Here is a 22,238-nt window from a genome sequence, read left to right as displayed (position 1 = left end):
ACCTATAGTATTCCAAAACCTCAGCTAAAGAGAGAAAAAAACAACACAAATGGCAAGTCCTACCAAATTAATAATTTTGTCTAGTGTCAAATTCCAAGAGCTGATCAGCAGAAACCTCTAGCCAATGCCTTAGAGTCAGCACCTCGAACACAACTGTTAATATACAGTTAATATACAGTTGTCATTCTGAAACAAATCAGGTTATTGAAGGAAAAAGACACACAGAAAGGAAGGGAGGGAAGGAGAAAAGAAGGAAAGGTGGAAGAAAAACAAAGTTAATTAGCACTTATAGGACCAAACAGCTTTGGGTCCTGCATTCCTGGTCCCCCACATTCCCCTAAAGGTACTACCTAACAAACATATAGGATGGAAATGAAAGGGTGTTCAATGGGTGGATCCCAGCGGCAGTGTCGTTGTAAACACTCCCTATGAGTCAGCTATAAATTCAATGCAAATTCCCAGTCTCCCTGTCTTCTCTGCTTATCATGGTTACCACCATAATGACTGCTGCCTTTACAAACTCTAAAAGGAAACAGGTAAATGTCTAAAACAACGTTTGATTTTATATTAAAACTTATAAAAATGTAATTACTGCAACAGGAAATATTTTGTTATTGAGTTAGGGTTTTAGTATACTTTGCTCAATCTTCAAAACAGAAACAGCTTGTTAACATTTCTTCAGTTTTATTTTAAGAATATTATCTCATTGTGTTGCAGCCATTCAAGTGATGGACAAGAATTTATGAAGTGTTAGGTTTAATTCCACACCTGTCAGTAACTGATGTTTTTGTAATTCAATACCATTTCTCTCTTTGCTCTAATTGGTTGCTGGCTATCTTTTCTGAATGTACGTTTTCAGAGGAGACCTAATGTCTCTGTATGGGCTTCAAATTTCTCATGCAGAGAAAAAGATTAGCTGAGGAAAAATGACTGGTTACCATTGTACTTGTTCTCAAATTGCATTTGGTAAGAATGTTAATGGTTTTGTGGCCTTTCAGTGATGCCTTCCGCAGTGGTTACTTCCCAGTTGGTTTTAGGAGAGCAGTTTATAATAAACACTAAATTAATTTTACTGTAAAGCAACACCTTCCTAACTTAGTGTCCTCATCTTTTTTGATGGAAGTGGGACAGAGTGCTAATTAAAATCAGCCAAAGTTTATGCTTGACTTTACTATTATTAGACCATTTTCACATGAAATAACACATCTCATCACACATCTATTATTGGCAACTGTTGTCCTTCTTTGCCTGATTAAGAAACTGAAACTTATAGAGGTTAAAGGCCAGATAATTAGCAGGTGGTGGAGTCAGTATTTTTGTACTTCAGAGTCTTTTTTTCCAATCTATCTTTTTGTTTTTGCACGTTAGTGCTTGTGGCTTTGGATAATAGCAAGTACTATAGCTACCATTTGTTGAATGCTTATCATGCACCTTGCATATGTTATTCTATTTTATTGTTACTTTAGTGCTTACATAGATATTATTAGTACTATCTCTAGTTTATGGATGAGAAGATTGGAGCTCAAAGAGGTTAAGCACATTTTTGGCAAGCACACTTGAAATTTTAGGTCATAATCTAGTCACCTAATCTATATTAATCTTGCCTTAATATAGAGGTTATTAGCTCCCTGATAATTGGATAGTTTAAATAGAATTACTACTACTCTAGTTGCACTAAATTTTATCTTGCTTTAAAACAGACATTTCACAAAGTCAAAAAAAGAGTGGACTTCTCCTTTTGGTGGGTGGGGTGGGAATTGGGAGGTTTTTTTTGGGGTGTGTGTGTGTGTGTGTGTGTGTGTGTGTGTGGTGGGTGGGGTGTCTCATTTTGGTGAGGCAATTTTAAAAGCTGTTGATGGGTTGGTAGTGTGAATGTCTTAATACAGAAATCATGTCCATACTCTAGCACCAGAGAGCTGGTTCTTTTCCACAACTGTGGCAAGTCTAGTCTCTAGCTGTCCACTAGTGCCAAGAGATGGCAACAGAGTTGTGTGCCTCTTAACAATGTTCTTTCCTAAAATACTGGGTCTTGCAAACAATGGAATGTGGTGGAGGTAAAGTAGTGAGATTAAAGCTGTTCTTATAATCTCAACACATGGAGAGGCCACAGCTTTTGTGTTTGTGCTTGACTACCTTTTGAATTTGTGTTGTGGAAAGCAACGAGCCTAGTGAAATAGGTTGTCACTGTTTTACAGTGAGCCTTCATTTTTCCAAAGCAAAAAATTTGAACATTAGCTGGGCGTCGCAATGGAGTATTGTTTCTCCTTTTTTCTAGAATAGCATTACCAAGAGAACCTTCCGATGGATGGAAGTGTTCTATACTGGGGCTGTACAAGATAGTACCCAGTAGCCACATGTGGCTATTATCGAGCACTTGATTTGAAATGTGTACGTACAACTGAGAAACTGAAATTTTAATTTAAGTTAGTTTAAATTGAAGTGTAAATAGTCACATTGGCTGGCTTAGTGGCTGCTGTACTGGACAGCGCAATCCTAGAATGTAACTGAGATGTCCTGGTTCTCCAAGGGAGCCTCAAATGCTAGCTGCTCAGGGTGTGGGTGGGTGTTGCTCATCTGTGAGTCTGACTCCATGGGTGAGTTCCTCTTCTGTGCCCTGGCGGTTTTTGCTGCTCAGGGGAATGCCTCGCTGGCTTTTCCTTTCTGTGAGCAATGATGCTCAGATGGCTGACTGATAAAAAACCTTTGGCAATTGAGAGTGTGGTGTTCTGAGATTCAACCTTTGCCAGGTTTAGACAGGATAGAGCTCAGACCTTCCGTTTATGACAGTGACATAAATCATTGCTGTGTGCATTAGAACAGAAAACTTTGAATTGCTAACTGAATTTACCTTAAATGAACTTGTTTGCAGAGGGTGAAACTGCCCACTACACCCATCCTTCCTCTATCTTCTACTCTGGTTCAAAGTTCCAGAGTGTGAACAGCAGAGTGGCAGAGAGCTGAAGCAGAGGTGGTGTTGGTGTGGAATTCACACAGTGGAATTTCACTTACGCAAGTGCTCAAGGACTCGTGAGAGATTAGAATTAGCTATTTGTCTGGTTAGAGTTAGCTATTTCAGTGAAAAGGTGAAGTGTAAGCTGTTTCATCAAATAAACTGATGAGCTCAGAGTGAATGAAGGAAAGGAATAGATGAGGGAAAGTGCTGGAAGCTCAGAGCTAATGGTACAAGCTTATCTCCTCAGGCCAATGCCATTATTTGAGACAGTACATGTAGGCACTTAGCATAGCGATGCTGATTATTTAGATTATTCAGAATACGTACACACATACACATGCACATACACACGCAACCAATTAAAAATATATAATTTGCACCAATAACATCAACACCAAGCTTGTTCTTTATTATTCATTGAAAATACACTGAACAGCTACTATGCAAAGTGCTGGGGCTACTGAGAAGCCTGATAAAATATTATTTCAATCATTGTGAAGCTCTTGATCTAGTGGGTAATTAATATACATTAAACCGCTCTGGCATTAGATTGCCTGGATTCAAAGCCCTGCTCCACCATTTTCCAGTTGTATAAAGAGGGATAAGTTACTTGGTATTCACTAAGTCTTAGTTTTCTCATATGTAAGAGGGTTATAATAATACCTGCCTCATGAGGATAGTATGAAGATGAAAAGAAATACTGTATGTGCAGCCCTTAGCCAATACTCATACAGAGAGTACTCAACCACGTACTCTCTGGTACTCAACCATTTATTATTTTAAAATAATAAATTTCATTTATATTTATATAGTTTTTAGATAAAATTTACATTAATTGAAATGTTAACGGTACATTTTTTAACAAAATGAATACACCTATGTCACTCACACCCGTCAAGATATAGACTGTTTTTATCACCCAGAAAGTTCTCTCATGCTCTTTCCCAGTCAATTCCCAACCAGAAGCAACCAGTTATGCCTTTTTTAAATCACAGATTACTTTTGCCTTCGAATTTCAAGTAAGTAGAATCATACAGCATACACTCTTTGTTCTATTACTTATTTTCGAATAGGTAATATATTCACATGGTTTGAAATTGAAAAGGTGCAAAAGTCAAAAGTCGCCTTCCCAGTCCTGTTCTCTAGTCACCCAGCCTTCCTCCCTTAAAGCAACCAATGTAATTAGTTTCATGTGGGCCCATTCCATAGCTATCATTAATATTAATTCAGGGGTTTATACAAGGTGCTTTGAGAACTCAGTTTTAAAGGTTACCCAAAGAATCTTATGACAGCCCAGCTAAAACAATATAAAATCAGTTTTAAAATAACTGGAGTTCTTTTTAGACTCTGATTCTAAATGTCAAATTGTGACATTTTACCCTTCTATGGCATGGTAACCTTTAAGCCACATCTAGTTCAAATTCTAGCCATTCTATGAGTCTCACTCATTGATGAAACAAATATGTATTGAACAATATGAAAATACAGCCATGAACTAAAGAAAACTAAGCTTCTGGCTTTGTGGAGGTAAAAAATAGTCCAGTGGGGGAAACAAAAATTCACCAAAATAATCATACAATTACAGTTTCAGTGCAGTGTGATAGGAAAGGACCAATGTTGGGAGGTCTGAAGGTGCTTCTCAGAGGTAGAGACTGGAGCTGAGGTCAGAAGGTTGAGGGTTGAACACCTCTCTAGGTGCACAGCAAAGCACATGCAAAAGCTCTGTGGAGGGAGGAAGCTTTGAGGGATGGGAAGAGGCCATGTGGCTGGAACAGAGAGAGCAGGATGGAATGTGGTCTGAACAGTGGGAAGAGGTGGAGAGGTGGACAAGGCGCCTGACTATGCAGGGGTTGGTTTGTTAAAGGGTTTTGTGTTAGAGACTGGGAAGCTATTGACGTGGTTTATGTTGGGAAGTGACAGGGTCACGTAGGCTTACGTAGCCTTTTGTGTGGAGAAGAGATTAGAGAAGGACTGGAGCACACATGGATACACCAATTAGAAGACTAGGCTAGTCACCCCTCACTCCTGACAGAGGTTAGGGTGGTGATGGAAGAGATAAAAAGAGGACAGATTCAAGGAAAATTTGGGGGGTAAAATCAACAGGATTTGCTGATAGTTGAAACGTAGGAGGAAAAGGTAGATTATCAAGACGTCTCTTAGATTATCAAGATGGATTCAGTTGCAATGAAGTTGTTAATTGAAATCGACTTCAAATAATGGCATGACTTAAAGTTATGCAAAATTTTGCCTCAGATAAAATGTCAAGGTTTCAAAGTTTTTAGCTGGAGGGAGGGCATGGCTCTACTTCCTATTTTTTGGTATTTCCCAATCATGTTAGAAAAAATGGAGAGTTTTTCTTTTTCTTAAATGCTTATTACAGTGAAACCCCTTCTGGAGATTACAAGTTTAAATTAGAAAATAACCAGGGCTAAATAATTTCTAGGCAAGTAATTTTGGTGTTTCTGTGCTGATAATTACTATCATTTTGTCACTTCTAAATGTACAATGAAAGTAATTTATATTGCCTTCATTATTTTTCTTGTCTGTTTTTCCTGGGATTAGACCGGAATTAGGTTGCTTCTGTATCAAACTAAGTACTTTCCTTCTAAGATTTTCTTCGTTGATATTGGATGGCTGCCCGGCTGGACCTCCCATATTTCTATCCATGTTCTATCCCCTGCCGGACTCTGCACAAACCCAGTATGTCGAGAGGACTGAGAATATTTTGCAATCACAAGTGCCATTTACGCATTGATTATTGTTTTTGAGCGATACCTAGGTCACCTCTCGGGGAGCTCAGGCAGCCTTTTGAAGCCTGGGCGTCTGCATCGCACGCCCGCGGCCTGGGAGACAAGCGCGTGGGCGGCGCGGCAGCCCGAGGCCCGCATCCCTAAGCTCGGGGTCGCTTCGGGCCCCTGAGGGCGTGTGTGTTGTGCAGCTTTGACATGCATGGGGCGGTTCAAGAGACTGAGGAAGTCAGCAATTTGTAGGGCCGAGGGCTGGAGCTTTGAAAGTGGCGGAGGAGGGAGCGGGATTTCCCCGCCTCCGTTCCGCACGGTCCAATCGCTTCAGCTTCTCCTTTTCTTGGCCGGCCAGCCCGGCCCCTACTCGGCTCGAACCCATTATGCTGCAGAGGCGGCCCGGTCGCTTTAAGGCCCTGACGCGCCTGCGCTTTGGGCATTCCTGACGCGGCCGGGCCGGACCCCGGAGGAACCCGCGGGCGGGCACACTCGGGGTCGCGTAGTGGTTGAGACAGTGGCGGCGCCGGGAGGAGTGGGTGCGGATCGGAGGTTGCCCTGGGCTTCTGAGTGAGCGTGGCGCTGGAGAGAGGACGGGAGGGCGGCCCGCGGAGCCTGGAGCGGGGCCGAGGCGTTGAGACGCGGCGGCGCGGCTGCCGGCTGGATGGGAAGTTAATGTTTACAGCGGAGTCCACCCAACGTTTCCAAGGTGAGAGGCGCTGCGCCAGGCCGGGCAGGCCGCGAGCCCGGGTTCCGCGGGGTGCACGCGGAGCCGAGTCGCTGCGAGTGGGGTCTGCCACCAAACTTGAGGCGCGGGCTGGGCGGGCGCGTCCGGCCCCGCTGGGGCCTAAGTTCCCTGCAGCCGCCGCGGCCCGGGACCCTCCTGTCTGGGGCGCTGGGGAAGAAACTCGCGAGCCGATCTTCCAGTGGAGTCCCAGGGAGGTGGAGGGACCAGGTAGCTTCGGGGAGCCTTCCTCGTAAATCCTGTGGGGGCATCCTGGCCTTTCACCCCTGCCCTCGAGGCCAGAAGTCTATTCCCGCCGTGTGACCCGACCGGGCGAGACCGCCTGCCCTCCTTGCAAAGTTAGTGTCTTTATTTGGCCTCCGGGGTTCTGCGTCAGATCGCGTCTCCAGGCAGGTGATGGGCAAGCCAGGTGTGCTACATGACTCCCGGGGATGGATTTGGGGAGCGGTTGTACCCGTCACTGAATCACCTTATGACTAGTGGGGCAAGCCTCAAATTAACCGCACATTTCCGATAGGTTAGATTGTGGTGTTGGTGTTCGCTTTAGAGTTGCTGTGATTTCTTCGTGTTTGTCTGTCTTTTGGGCGTCTTAGATCAACTCAGCTGACATCCTTGCATCGAAGAGTTAACCAAAACTTTTTGGATGGTTCCCTCGCTTTGCTCTCATCTATTGCTGTTAGATGTGGTTTTGAAAAGCAGTGTTTTCTTGCAAAGATACCTTTTCTTTGGGTTACAGTGTTGAAAAATAAACTCCTTTCTTTGCTGAAAGGAAGAAATCCAATGCTTTATGAAGATCAAAAACAATTATCTATCGGTAATTTTTACCTCTGTTCTGGGCGGATACGTGTTAGTCGCTATTTCTGTGTTTTTACTTTATTAGTAAACTTTCTGCAGTTTACCAGACACTCCTTTTCTATTCTAAAATACTAGCCTTAAGGTCTCTGAGAACTTTGTGTCAAAGGAATTTTAGAAAACTTACTGAAGTATGATAGACAGAAAAAGCACACCATCCTCAGTGTGCAGGTAATAAGTTTTTACTAAGTGTAGCATCACAGATCAAGAAACTGAACGTTACTAAGTTGGGGTTTATACCTAGGGGTGGAATTGTTGGTTTGTGGGGCATGTGAATGATGAAACTTTAGTAGTAGGTACTGTTGACTATTTTCCGAAAGTGGTTGTAGCCCACATGCTTGCTGACGCTTGTCAGTATTTAAAACTTTTACTCTTCTAATAGAGGTGCAGTAATAGATCATTGTGGTTTTATTTTGCATTTTCCTGCGGATTGCGGTTGAGTATCTTTTATTGGCCATTTATGTCTTTTTTTTGTGTGTGTGAAGTGCCTGTTAAGTCTTTTTTTAATTGTAATTCTTTATTCTGGATATGAGTATTTTCTGATATAGATATATGTGTGTGTGTATACATATATGTATACAATCTTTTCCACTCTGCATCTTGCCTCTACTCTTTTAATGACCTTTAAAAATTTATTTATCAATTACAACTGACATTCAGTATTATTTTACATTTGTTTCAGGTGAACAGCATAGTGGTTAGACGTTTATATGATTTACGAAGTGATCCCCCAATTAGTCTAGTACCCACCTGGCACTAAACATAGCTTTTTGATGAGTGGAAAATTTTAATTTTAATGAAATATACTTAATCTTTTTCTGTATGATTACTGCTTTTTGTGCCCTATTTAAGAAATTTATGCCTTACCTAAGAATATGAAGCTATTTTCCTGTGTTACCTTACAGAAGTTTTATTCTGTTTCACTTTTCACATTTAAGGGGTACAATTTATGGTAAATTCCTGATGGATTGTAGGGGTCAAGATGTACTGTTTACCAAATGAATATCTATTTGACCCAGCACCATTTATTGAAAATACCATCCTTGCCCCTCTGCAGCGTGTGGCACTTTTTCAGGTGACTGTATACCTGTGGATCTGTTTCTGGATACTCCATTCTGTTTCATTTGTCTATTTGTTATTCTTGCACCAATATCACGATATTAATTAATGTAACTTTAAAATAAACTTTGATTACGTGGTAATATAAGGCCTTTAACTTTGTTCTTAAGATTGGGCAGTGTTTGGCTCTTACCATTTCTATGTAAATTTCAGAATCTCCTTGTTCATTTCCACAAATTTTGGAAATGGAATTGAATCCATATATCAATTTGGAAAGAGCTGACAACAATGTTGAGTTTTCCAATTGTGAACATGGTATATTCCTCCATTTATTTAAGTCTTTGAAAAATTTTCTCAGTAGTGTTTTGTAGTTTTCTGTGTAAAAGTCTTGCACATTTTTTGTTATTTGTTAGGTGTTTGATATTGTTTGATGTTATTATAAATGATATTTTAAAACATTTGTGACCAGTATGTTGAGAGCTACAACTAATTTTGGGGGGGGTGAGGGCTATGGGATTATTTTAAAACAAATCCCAGTAATTTCATCAATAAATCTTAAATCTTTAATCTTTATTTAGGGCCTAGTCCAAATACACCTTGTATGTTCTAGTCTTCCAAGGTGGTTTTTTTAAATTTTATTTTTATTATTAATTTTTTATGGTATCGCCAGTGTCTAGGACCAATTCAAGATTTAGAGAATGTTTAGTATATTGACAGTCACTGTGTGAGGCCCTAGGGATACAATGGTGATTAAGATGCTGCCCCTTAAGGAACTTAGAGTCCAGGAGGGGTGGTAGAAATTCAAGAAAAGACCTTTTTCCTCCACTAAGAAGAATTCTATGATGAAAATTGGTATGGCTGCATGCAAAGGGGGCATTTAAATCAAACCGGCGGTAGGTAATATACCCGACTCCCAGTGTTCTGGGCAAAGGAAGTGGTCTGTGGGTGGAGGCAACTATTCACTATACATACAGTAGTCCTCCCATTTATTTAGGTCTTTGAAATAGATAAAAGACCTAAATAAATGGGGGACTACTGTATGTATAGTGAATAGTACCCCCATTGGATACCTTCCAAGACCCCCCAGTGGATGCCTGAAACTGCAGATAGTACCAAATCCTGTATAGTACATGCCATGTTTTTTCCTATACACACATACCTTTTCACTTAAAGGAAACACTTTACAGCTTCTGTTTGGCATATCTGAATCGCCAGCATCACTACTCTTGCACTTTGGGGTCACTAGTAAATACAACAAGGGTTACTTGAACACTAGCACTGTGATACGTCCTCAGTTGATCTGATAAGTGAGATGGCTCCTAAGTGACTAATGGTCGGGGAGCACGTATATATACACATATACATGCAGCTTGGATATGCCAGAGAAAGGGGTGATGCGTATCCCAGGCAGGATGGACGGTGCAGTATTTCATCATGCTACTCTGAATGGTGTGCAATTTAAAACTTATGAATTATATATTTCTGGAATTTTCCATTTAATATTTTCAGACCACAGTTGATTGCAGGTGACTGAAAGTGGATAAGGAGGGACTACTGTATTTCTGCTTAATCCCTTGGCTTTCAGCTTTAAGCATTACTCCACTCTTCTCTTCTTGAGTCTGGAGTCTCTCCAAGTCAGCGTTTCCAGAAATTAAATTTATGAGAGAATGTGAATGGTGGAGAAACTGGAGGGTCTGTATACAGACTTGAATCCACTAACCTGTTTGTCAGCCCCCTACCGCTCCCCCACTAACCATATACCTGGAGACTCCCAAGTGCTGTTTTACTGGGGTTCTGTTAGTGAGGCATATCCTTCCCATATTTCCTTCTGCAGGCCTGTAGGTTTAGCTTCCCTCCTCTATTTAGTTACATATTCCTCCATTTCTTTTCTTGTTTCATGGAGGCCATATCTTCTTATCTGTCTGAGAATGTTAAAGGTAGTTTCTTTAAGCTTTCTTTTCCTTGTATAGCTTGTTTCCTCCGAGCTACTTTTTTTTTCCTCCTGTTTGGCATAGTCTCAGCAGAAGCCTTCCTCAACATCTGGTAATTCTTGGTTGTTTCCTCATGATTGAGAGTGGGTGACTGAAAGCTGATTGGAAGCCCTGAGTTTATAGGTGGGGCTTATTGACTTACAGTTTTACTCTATAATCTAGAATCTAAAGCAGTGGTTCTCAACTTTGGCTGCACATTAAAATTACATAGAGCTTTAAAATGCACACACACACACACACACACACACACACACACATGCACACACACACACTACTGCTAGACCAAATACATTAAAATCTCTGTGGGTAGGACCTAGACAGCAATAATTTAAAAAAAAATTAGGTGTAATTGCATACAGTAAAATACAGATTTTAAGTATATAGTTTGATTTTGCCATGTATTCACCAGTGTAAGTAGCACTAGATACAAAACATTGTGAAAACCCTAGAAAATTCCTTTGTATCTCTTCTATATTCCCACTCCCAGCCCAGAGGCAACTACTATATTCTGATTTCTATCGCCATACATATTAGCATCAGTAATTTCTAAAGCTGCCCAGGTTGATTCCAGTGCGTGGCTAAGATTGAAACCATTGGTTTGGATGGACTGTTTGAGGTTATTTCAAGGTCTTTCCTTTTGTCCTGGTCAGATTTCTCAGAGCGTATCTTCCAGTTTTTTGCTTAGAGAGCAGGGTTCTGGTTACCAGTGATCTGGGAACTTAGGAATAGAGGGTTGTGTAATGAGCCATAGAGCATTTGTATATAGGATCACATAATGTTCCTCTTTTTGTTAGGATACCCGTGTCTGTTCCATCATTTATAATTTACCCTCTTGAGAGAATAAATCCCCAATCAGCTGCTGCATTGAGGATTGCTGGGCCACCCAGCAACTTGGAGGAAAAATGGGGCCTAGGTTTTTAAGTGTTCAGTTTTTACCTGATCCTTTCTTACTTTAGTTCCCTCCCACCCCCTCCTGTTTGTTCTGGCAGTTCCTGAGCCTTTTGAGGATTCTGCAGTGTAAACTGGGTTTGTTCTTAGTTGTCAGCACTGCGGACTTGTAAATTGCCTGTCTTTCACTAAGTCAGTTACCACTCACCCATCTTCCTTCCAGCTTCCAAAGTTGTGTTGCTATTGTCTCTTTTTCCATTCTCTCTGTACTTATGGTTTGTTCTAAAAACAGAACAAAACAACACAAAACGTTTTTATGCTTGTTTTAGAGTTTTAGGAGGGAGCACAGTTAGATGTGTGTGTCAATCTGCTCTCTTAGCCTGAAAGTCCATCATCTGCTTTCCATTGTTCAAAAATGTGTTGCCATTTGACCTCCACTGTTGTCTCCTCCTTGGTGGGTTATAGCTTTTAAATTTCTTTACTGTTATCTAAATAGAGTGTTAGGAGGGAGAGCACTAAATATTGGATCAAACTGTCATTTCTCTAGAAGTCTCAAAATTCTTTTGAGAAGTACTCATTGTCTCAGAATCTTACAATCTCAGAATTGGACATTATTTTAAAGATAAACCAGCCTATTGAGCTATTTGATACTTTCTGTAGTGGGAAACTCATGGTAAAGAGATGCGTGACGAGAGAAACTGATTGGGCTGTGGATCACTACAGGGGGGCTGGAAATCCCCATGTGCATTAAACATTTAATATTGAATGAATAAAGAATAGATTTGCATATTTGTAACATAAAAATTATTAAAAGGTCATGGGGTTTTGTCATTTCAATCAATAATACTTAAATCCAACTATGGTCATAGGAGGAGATAATACTCAGAATTTTTTATTTTGAAAAAAGATACTGTACCAGGAAAAATTGAAAACTATTGTTAAAGGTAAAGTTGTAGAGCTCTTAGTGTGTAGTTACCATAAAACGATTAGTTAGAACCACCCACTAAAGCATCTATGTTAAGCTCCTATAATTGGTTTGTTAACTGCTTTTCACTCTTTATTTTCTTTAAAACACTAGGTTTCCAAATGCTCTTTGAGATAATTTTTACCATAAAGTTCATAATGAAATGAAATATTCTCAATATAATCTGTTTTCTCTTAGGCTAAATTTATAAAATTTAATGTATTTACCATTAAACTATGTCCTTCCTTTTCTGGCTTAAAAATTTCCTTTTTCATATGAAATGTGTAATGCTAGGTGTGTTTTCTTTGTTTATTTTCTATAATGTCCTTATTTGGCAAGATAGGAAACTGTTATAGCCCTCTGTTGCTCTTCAAATTAATTTTTGACAAGTTTTCTAAAATACAAACTTATCACCGCTCACTATTCTCACTAGCCTTATTGCTCCTCCACCAATTAATTATTTTACTTTTATGTTTGCAGATAAAATTCAAAATATCAATCAAAGATAACTGGCATTTATTACTATCTATCTTGGTGGTAGGATAGTCCTTCCTCATGAAACATGGAGTTAATTGTGTTTTGTGTCTAGAACATGTTGACTGTGGCCCCATATGCTTGTTTAGAAAGGGTCATCCCATTTCTCATTATTGCAGGTTGCTTGGTGAGTGTATCTCTTTATTTCTAGCTGTTTATTACTGTATCCTGTTCTTCAAAAGAGCTGTCCCTGCCGGTGCTATTTGCAGTTTATCATTTAAGTGGGTTTAGTGCTTGTTAATTGCTCTTTGTATTGATCCGCTCCTCACAGTTATGCTCTGAAAAGTGTTCCCTAAAGCTGGTTAAACGACTATTATTATCTGGGTCTTCATTGTTGGTTTCCCTATTCAGTGTCTTCAGTTCATGTTTAGGGCTCTCTCTTTAGGGAACTGCTAACTCCTGGCTTTATTATGGATCATTGCTCTTTTTGTTTTTTACAGGAAAGTGTAAGCACTGACACAGAAGTGAAGATGGGCATATTAGCTTACCTTTGAGTTGGTGCTCAAATGGTTAGGTGCTATCTTCTTTGGCCTGGCACAGCTCTTTTGCTATGCCAAAAATGAATCTCGTATTCTTATAAATTATGTAATTAAATTTGTTAGAACAGTGTTAGCAGATACTGGATAAAAGTGTAGTTTTATTTATTTTTTTTAAGATTTTTATTGGGGAAGGGAGACAGGACTTTATTGGGGAACAGTTTGTATCTCCAGGATCCCTTTCCAAGTCAAGCTGTCGTCCCTTCAATCTTAGTTGTGGAGGGTGCAGCTCAGCTTCAAGTTGTTGTCCTTTCAGTCTTAGTTGTGGAGGGCACAGCTCCGCTCCAGGTCCAGTTGCCATTGCTAGTTGTAGGGGGCACAGCCCACCATCCCTTGTGGGAGTCAAACTGGCAAACTTGTGGTTGAGAGGATGCGCTCCAACCAACTGAGCCATCGGGAGCTCAGCGGCAGCTCAGCTCAAGGTGCCGTGTTCAATCTTAGTTGCAGGGGGCAGAACCCACCACCCTTTGAGGGACTCGAGGAATTGAACCGGCAACCTTGTGGTTGAGAGCCCACTGTCCCATGTGGGAATCGAATCGGCAGCCTTCGGTGTTAGGAGCATGGAGCTTTAACCGCCTGAGCCACCGGGCTGGTCCAAAAGTGTAGTTTTAATAAACAATTGTATAATATCATATTTTAATGAGATACATAAGAGAAAGATAGAAGAAAAATTTAATGTCTTGGTATTCCAGAAATCAGGATAGTTGAGAAGACTGAGTCAGAATTTGATGGTGAGAAGATAGACTGTGAAGTAAATTGAGAATGAATTTTAGGGAATAAGCCCATGAAAAATGTAATGCCTTTGAATGTCTATTTGAAATACATATAAGAGATGAGCACAAAGTTAAAGCCTCAACTGCATTTTTGAAAATGTGAAGAAGCTTCTTTTCTACTGCCGGATGAACAAAGTTACAAAGGTGATCAAGCATGATCTGTATTTACATTTAACATACAGGTCAGAAAAATGAGTCAGTAAATGATCTAGAAATTTAATGAAGTTATACACATTGTCAATAAGTCATTAAAAACTATAAAAGGTAACATGTTTAGCATCTTCTATGTGTCAAGCATAATGATAGGTGTTGGGAAGATAATGGTGATCTATTCTACGTAGACCACATCCTTTCTCTCACAAAATAAAAACCAGGGGAAGACACAATTGATATATTCTTGTTTCTGAGTGAGGTGATAATTTAAAAAAAAAGTAATTTAGTGATGAATTTATCTTAACACTTGAGGCTTTTTATAACAACTAAGGAAAAATGCTGAGTGAAGTAAAAGTTTTAAATCTTAATATTTGCCCTAAAATTTTTTGACGTGAAATTTACACATAGTGAAATGCACAGAACTTAACTGTACAATTGAGGTTTTTAAAAAAGGAGGGCGCCACTCACAGTGGCCCATGCTGGGATTGAACCGCCAACTTTGGTGTTATTAGCACCGTGTTCTAACTAACTGAGCTAACCGGCCACCCCCTGAAAGAATTCTGATACATGTATAAAGCTGTGTGAATTTCTCCCAATAATCCCTCATGGTACCTTTAGTCAGTCCCTATTGTTCTGATATCTTTTACCACAGATTAGTTTTTCTTGCTCTTGCACTTCACATAAATAGAATAATACAGTGCGTATTCTTTTCTGTCTGGCTTCTTTTGTTTAACGTAACATTTTTGAAATTCATCTTTGTCGCTCATATCAGTAGTTTTTTAAATTGGTGAGTAGTAATGCATTGTATAAATTACACTGTCCATTCTGCTTGGTTACTGTGAAAAAGCTATTAGGAACACTTGGCTACTAGTCTTTACATAGACAGACATTTTTGTTTTCTCTTGGATAAATCACTAGGGGTGGAATTACTGTGTCATAGGGCAGATGTGTATGTAACTTCAGGAAACACTGCAAAACAATTTTGCCAAGTAGTTATATCATTTTACCTTCCAACCAGCAATATATGAAAGGTCTACTTGATTGACAAATCAGAATTGACTTTCAGAAAGATTATTCCTGTGCAGTGGACACAAGACTTGAAATGGGGAAAGCACACAACACAGTAAAGTAACACAGTTGAAAATTGATAGATTCCTGTTCTAATTGATGGGAATTGATAGGGAGGGAGAGAAGCTTTTGGATTCTAGAGCTGTGGTATGTGGGGTGAGGATAAGGGAGGGCGTCAGTTGACCCCGGTGTATCTGCCATGGGCTGCTGGATATTGGTGTGTCAATCATTAATAGAGGGAACACAGTGGAAAGGTAAATTTTAGAGGGGAAGAAAGTAATAATCCTGTTTTGTTTGTAAGTAGTAATTGGGGTACAAGGAAGTAAATGAGATAACTCTGGAAGTGTGTGTAGTGAGGAGAGAGCCCAAGCTGGAATTAGAACTTTAGGGGCCATTGACATTTAAGGAATGAGCTGTTGAAGAGTAGTCTGCAAAGGAACAGAACAAGTAGCCTCTACAGAAGGAAAACCAGGTGATTTAACGGAAGCTCAAAGAAGAGAACTTTGAAGAAGGAGGGATGGGCTTCAATGTTAATGTGAGTAAAAATAAGTACAGCATTTTTGGAGGTTAATTTTCTTAAATATCTGTTAAAACTTAAAATATTATCTTATTTGACCCAGCAGTTGCACTTTATGGAATAACTCCTAGAGAAACACATGTGGAAAGATGTGTTTAGAGGTGTTTGTAGTATATAATAGTAAGAAATGGAAAACAACCCAAGTATACATCGGTAAAGGATCGTCTGGGTAAAATGGTGCACTCGTGATAGAAAGCCAGGCAGCTAATGGAATATCACACACACACACACACACACACACACACACACACACACACAGTATTAGTTTCCCACAGCTGCTATAACAAATTAACACACACTTTGTGGCTTAAAACACAAATTTAGTCTCTTATAGTTACGGAGGCCAGAAGTCCAAAATGTTTTCGTTGGACTAAAGTCAAGGCATTGGCAGGGCTGGTTCCTAGGATAGAATCTGTTTCCTTGCCTTTTCCAGCTGTTAGAGTTGCATTTCTTGTGTTCCTTGCATTGTATTCCTATTGCATTCCTTGGTGACTTCCCCGATCTTCAAGGCCAACTGCATAGCATCTTCAGATGGGCCCAACCCAGGTAATTCAGGATAAGCTCCTCATTACAAGATCCTTAACTTAATCGCACCTGCCAAATCCCTTTTGTCATTTAAGGTAACATTCCCAGGTTCCTGGTACTATGAGGAGAAGCTCTGTGAGGCCATTAATCAGGCTTCCACATAGTCCTAACAAGGACAGAAGATCAAGGTTCATTAAGTTAAAAAATTCTCAAAGAAATATGTATATGTGATCTAATTTTTGTTAAAAAAAAATATGTGTATATATACCTGTATGTTAGTATATGTATAGCAAAGAAATCTTGTTGACTATATACATACTGTGCTAACAGTGGCTGTCTGAGAGTGGGATTACAGAGTACTTTACACTTTTTTCTGAGATATTTCAATTCTGAAAACGTATTTCTAATCAGAAAAACAAAATAAATAGAGTATTGTTCTGGGTCACACGTTGCAGAGAGATCAAGTAAGATAAGGGACTGTAAGGTGTTCCCTGGATTTAGCAACAAAGAGAGTCTTAGTGAACGACTGGGTAGTTGCAGTAAAATGGTATGATTGATTGCAGTGGAAAAGTGGGAAGTGAGGAAGGGAGGAGTGGACGCGAAACATCTTTCCAGTTGCTTAGCTATGGGGTGGCAGGATGCTGTGAGACGGGGATGCGGGGATATGGGGGTTGGGGGGGTGTAAGATCAAGTGAAATTTATAAATATGGCAGAGCAGCATGTTTGAGAGCAGACACTGGGAAGAGAGAAATAGCCTGAGTTCCAGGTTTAATTTAAAGAGCATGGGGCTTGGGATTTTCTGACATTAGACAGAAGACCCATTTGCCTGTGGCAGGTGAGAACTAGAGAGGGTGTGGATATGGGTAGTAGTTAAGCTTATAACATTTAAGTTTTCTTTGATATTATTGGATTAAAAAATACCTCTTGTAATCCTAAATGCTTCTTTGGCATTTCCTGAAAGTCTAAAGTTATTGTATAATTTTGTAAATTTAGTCATGGTAATATATTCTTATTGTGTTGATTTGTTCCAGAAACTTCTGATTATTTCTGTAGCCTAGTATATGAGATTCAGGGAATTAAGTTTTCCAGTACAACATTTAGGGGATTTTTTCCCTGTCATTGAAACTGTTTATTTAAAAAAAAATCTGCTGATATAAGTTTATATTAATTTTCTTTTTACTCTAGAATATTAGAACAGGAAAGCATTAGAGATGTCATTTACTCCAGGCTTTTTTCAAGTTTCTGACAAGGAAACCAAGGTTTAAATAATTTAAATAACTTGTGAAAGCCCTACACATCTTAATAGAACATGGTACTTTTACCTTGCAGAGATGCTGAGGACCTTTTTAAAAATTATTATTTCATTGATGCTATATTTGCCAGTATTTCCTGATTTTTCATATATATCCTTCTATCCAGTTTTGATTAACGTATATTTCCCCCTCATAATTTCATCATTCTTCTTTGCCAGTGTCAGTGTAGTTAAGTTAATTGAAATGACTAGCATTAAAATAGAATTTTTAGGCTTTTGCATGATCTGTGCACTATTTACTCATTTGGAGAATTATGTTGAAGATTCTTATTGCCGTTTTAGAATTTTACAAAACAGTGGTAATTCATTTTTATTGCACATTGTGTATGGAGTGAAAGTCCTTTACGCTTCTTGACACAGTGCTTGATATATTGTGCATACTAAATAAAAAATTCATGTAATATGTGATATATTTTCAGAGGTACTTGTTCTGAATTTGTGCTTTTTTCCAGATTAGATTGAGACTTAGGGAAACAGGTATTTTAGTACACTTGCTGCTGGTATTTTAGTACACTTTGTGAGTGCTAAAAATTGTGAGTGCAGATATGCCTTTTTTTAAAAAAACAATTTTGTGTTTGTTTGTAATAATGGAAGGTTGAGGTCAGGGAACAGGCTTAGCTCCTTACCCATGAACTTGAACACCTTAGCTATAGCAATTTTAGGTACAGCTCAAATGATGAAATTTTAGTTATTGAGTGCTCTTATTTATTGTATTTTAGATAATATTTTCTCCTCTCAGTTTTAATACAAAGGTATTTGTGGGGAAATTACATCAATAACTTGGTAATATAATAAAATATTTCACATGATAACAATTGCCCCTTTTATAAAGGAAAACAACTTTCGTTTTTGTTGAGAATCTAGTAAAATTCTGTATTGCAAATAATTTGATTATGGTAAGAACTGATGGCCAGAAAAAAAACTGTGGCATTTTGCTTGGTCCTTTTCCTTGTCATTTAACTTTCCTGGGTCTGTTTCTTTATCAGAAAAATGTATATTTTCGTATCCACTATGTAAAGTTGGTCATGAGGAATGGAAATAATGTCAGGTACCTAGAACAGTGCATATGTTTTGGTGCTCAATATAAATAGCAGCTATTATGATTTTATATTTATGATATTATTAAAGGAAGACTGAAAAAATGGAGAAAAGCGCAGATGGAATTGAAGATAATGTATAAGATCTATCTGATAGCAAGATTGGTTTTAGTTTTTGTATTCAGCTTTGAATGACCAGAATGGCTAAGTGCATTAGCAAAACTATTTATAAGACAGCTTTCTCAAATGTTGATATGAGGAATTATATGGTCTACCTCATAAAGTTGGTGTTTGATGCATTGTATGTGCTTAAAGATACTGATTACATTCTTTGGATGGTTTAGGTTGGCCAAGTAGCAGGAGAGATTGTAGGTTTGTATAATTTTTTTTATGCATTGTGTTTAGTGAAGTGTATAGTATTAATAAGACATCACTTTTTAGCATGAACAAAACTTAATTCAGATCCATAGTTCATGGTAATTTTTGTTACTTGATCAAGGTGGTTTAAAGGGTCACTATTTCTTCTTAAGAAATAAGTGTAACTTAGCAATGAATATACTGAATGTATTAACATGAAAAATCTTTCAATACTGGGTAGTAAATGAAATGGCCAGTTGAAATATTTCATTAAATTTTTCAATAAAATTGAACTTGTACAGCTCTTAGGGTTCAAAGGCAAAATGAATGTTAATTCCTCAAGGTAATTGCGTGCTGTATCTAGTACAGTTTTGGATATCTCAAACAAGTAAAATGATAAAGCTGAACAGTACCGCATTTACATGAAATGTTTCAGTCAGATATCATGTAAATATCAGTAATACTCAGATGTTTTGAATGGGTTGGAAAAATATGTACGTGAGTATGTGTGATAACTTTGTATGTAGTTTGAGGTATTTCTGAACTGTGGCAGTCCAGTAGAATTAAGGGAATTTAGTTAGCAATGCACGTGATACCCTTTAATAAAGTTCTTGAAGTAAATATAAAGACAGATTTACAACTGTTAAACCCTAAACTCATACTATTGGAGCATTAATATAAACAATTAGCAACAAAACTGGTATTTTATATTTAAATATATATTTATATATAAAGTCAGGGAAATGTGAAATGTTTCTCCAGAACTGTTATACAGATCTGTTTACATTTTATATAAAAATTACGAGATTTTTGTTGATATTCTTGAGACTTTTTTTAATATTACTATTATAAACGGATTAAGAAAAGATTAAGTACAGTCTATAATACGCTGTTTTCAAAGGAGGTAGGAATTTCCATATGATATGTTGACAGTTTTATTTACAAATATAATTTCCATCTCAATATTTTAGTTAATTGAATTTCTTAAATAGGTAATCAGATTGGTTATGGGCAGGCCCTGTTGGTCTGTCAAATCAAATCTTCAGGGTCATGACATGTTCTGATGTGCTTGCTGTGTTTTTGCTTTTATGTTATACAGTTAGTTTTAGCTCACCTTTCTTTCAGTGACTTACACTTGTCAGGACGTTTTTGTTTTAGGACCGAATGTTTAATATCCTGGCTGCCTCATTTATTAGCTAATGGATCTTGGGCAAGTTGTTTAACCTCTCTAAACTTCAGTAAAATATATCTCAGGATTATTGTGCGAATTAAATAAGAATGAATGTAAATCTTTTCACAATGCCTGGTACATAGTAAAACATATAGTAGATGATGGTTGTAGCAACAATAGCATATCAATCATTGTATACAAGTTTTGACTTTCTGAAATTTAGCTTTAGAGGTGGGAAGGATCAGAGAGAGATGGAAATATGCTGTATGACTACAGAAAATAAATTAATTCAGAGAAATTCGTCATATGGACATCTAAAGGAAGGAGACTTCTCAGCAGTGTTGTGCTTATTTCCTGTTTTTTTCCCTTTCACTGCAATTCCTGTGCTTCTGTTTTTTAAATTCCTGTTGCCAGTGCTCTTTATCTTCCCTTCTTCCATCTCTGTCAGTTATTAACTTCAGTGAGAGACACAGTTTATAACTGATTCTTCTTTGTGGATATTTACAGGCTTGTGTTAAAAGCTACATTCCATATTTATTGATAATCCTTAAAATATTCAGGAAATTGCTATTGATATAATAATGTTGTTTATTGCTGTGTTTACAGAGTCGGAGCAATATTTTCTTACAACGTACTTACAAGATTGAAGATAGATATTACATTTGTACCAACCTTAAATCCTACTGAAACAAGATTAAGTATAAATAAATTTTTTTTTGCTTTTCACATGTTTTTTTGGTTGTATATCAAGATTTTTAATGGGCTCAGAATTTTTAACACCTTGAAGAATGAAGAGAAGTAATGGTGTGTTAACAGGTATAAGTTAGTGATTTTTTAAATATATTTACATTTTGAAATTTTGGACATTTTGTAATATGAGCAAACATTTTAGAATATGCTGCTAAATTTGATACACTGCTGTTTATTTTGGAAGCAAATAGGAAAAACCTCTGGATTCATTTGGCATTGCAAACACTTAGATACCCACTAAAAATGTATGGTGTATAAGTTGGTGAGCTCTGAGGTTTGTACTTTTGTGTAAGAAGTCAGGGTTGTAGTTTAAATAATGATCTCCAAAATGCTATTTCCTGTCATTCACCTACCTGCCAATTTCTCCCTAAATTTATGGTTCCTATAAAACTTACTTGGAAACTTGAGATGCTTATAATAGTCTGTTTCAGACTAAGATTATAAATAATTTACAAAATATGATACAGGTGGAAGAGCTTAGATATTTATAGAATTATCCCTCTATTCTTTCAGCCAGCTTTTGTTGTTGAATTCTGATACATACCAGGTATGTACTATGTTAGTTGTTATTGAGGGCAAAGTACTACCTTCTCTTTCGTCAGAACAGAAAAGCAGGATGCTCTCAGGCTCCAGCTCTGTTCCTTTCCCAGCAGTGCTCCTAACCTACAATCCTGACCTAAATAATGATCTCTTAATATCTTGTATCAGCATTGTGTTGCCTTCTCCCTTTTAGTTCCTTGTTGTGTGTTTTTCAGATTAGAATACACACACACACACACACTCACACTACATATATATATATATATATATATATATATATATATATATATATATCTGGGGTGTCAAAAAAAATGTATACAAGTGGACACTTTGGTCAGCGTAGCTCAAGCACTAGTTCACCATCATCAGAAGTGTCTGGACAATGATGGTAACCACTTTGAGCATCTCTTGTAATTACGGAAGTCAAACGTGCCTTGTATTCATCTTTTGTTATCAGTATATATTGAATATTATGATTTTAATAGTTTTTTCTTAAAATGTGTATACATTTTTTTGGGCACCGCCTGTATATATACACATGCACACACATATATACACACATATATACATATATAATATATATATATATATATATATATATATACACACATATATGTGTTCTAACCTGAAAAAAATTATATATATAAATATATATATATATATATATATATATATATATATATATATCCTCTCATGACAAAGGACTCTACAAAGA

The 22,238-nt window shown here is 37.9% G+C and overlaps 1 protein-coding gene across 8 annotated transcripts in view; it reads left to right on the top strand.

The window, feature by feature from the left end:
* Window positions 1-515: 515 nt before the first annotated feature.
* EVI5 (ecotropic viral integration site 5) overlaps window positions 516-22,238 on the top strand; it is a 229,097-nt gene continuing 207,374 nt past the window's right edge. For 3 of the 8 annotated variants that reach the window (XM_074335140.1, XM_074335139.1, XM_074335137.1), the window contains exon 1: window positions 516-536. The gene's annotated coding sequence lies outside the window, so the exon portion shown is untranslated. Of the gene's footprint in view, window positions 537-5,969; window positions 6,401-22,238 lie in introns of those variants that run through there. The other 5 variants (XM_074335138.1, XM_074335136.1, XM_074335135.1 and 2 more) reach the window with 2 other exon arrangements.

This window comes from Rhinolophus sinicus, linkage group LG06 (genome assembly GCF_036562045.2).
Source record: "Rhinolophus sinicus isolate RSC01 linkage group LG06, ASM3656204v1, whole genome shotgun sequence".
Classification (NCBI taxonomy): Eukaryota; Metazoa; Chordata; class Mammalia; order Chiroptera; family Rhinolophidae; genus Rhinolophus; species Rhinolophus sinicus.
Note: the sequence above shows the minus strand (reverse complement) of the source record. Positions and strands in the feature narration are given on the sequence as shown.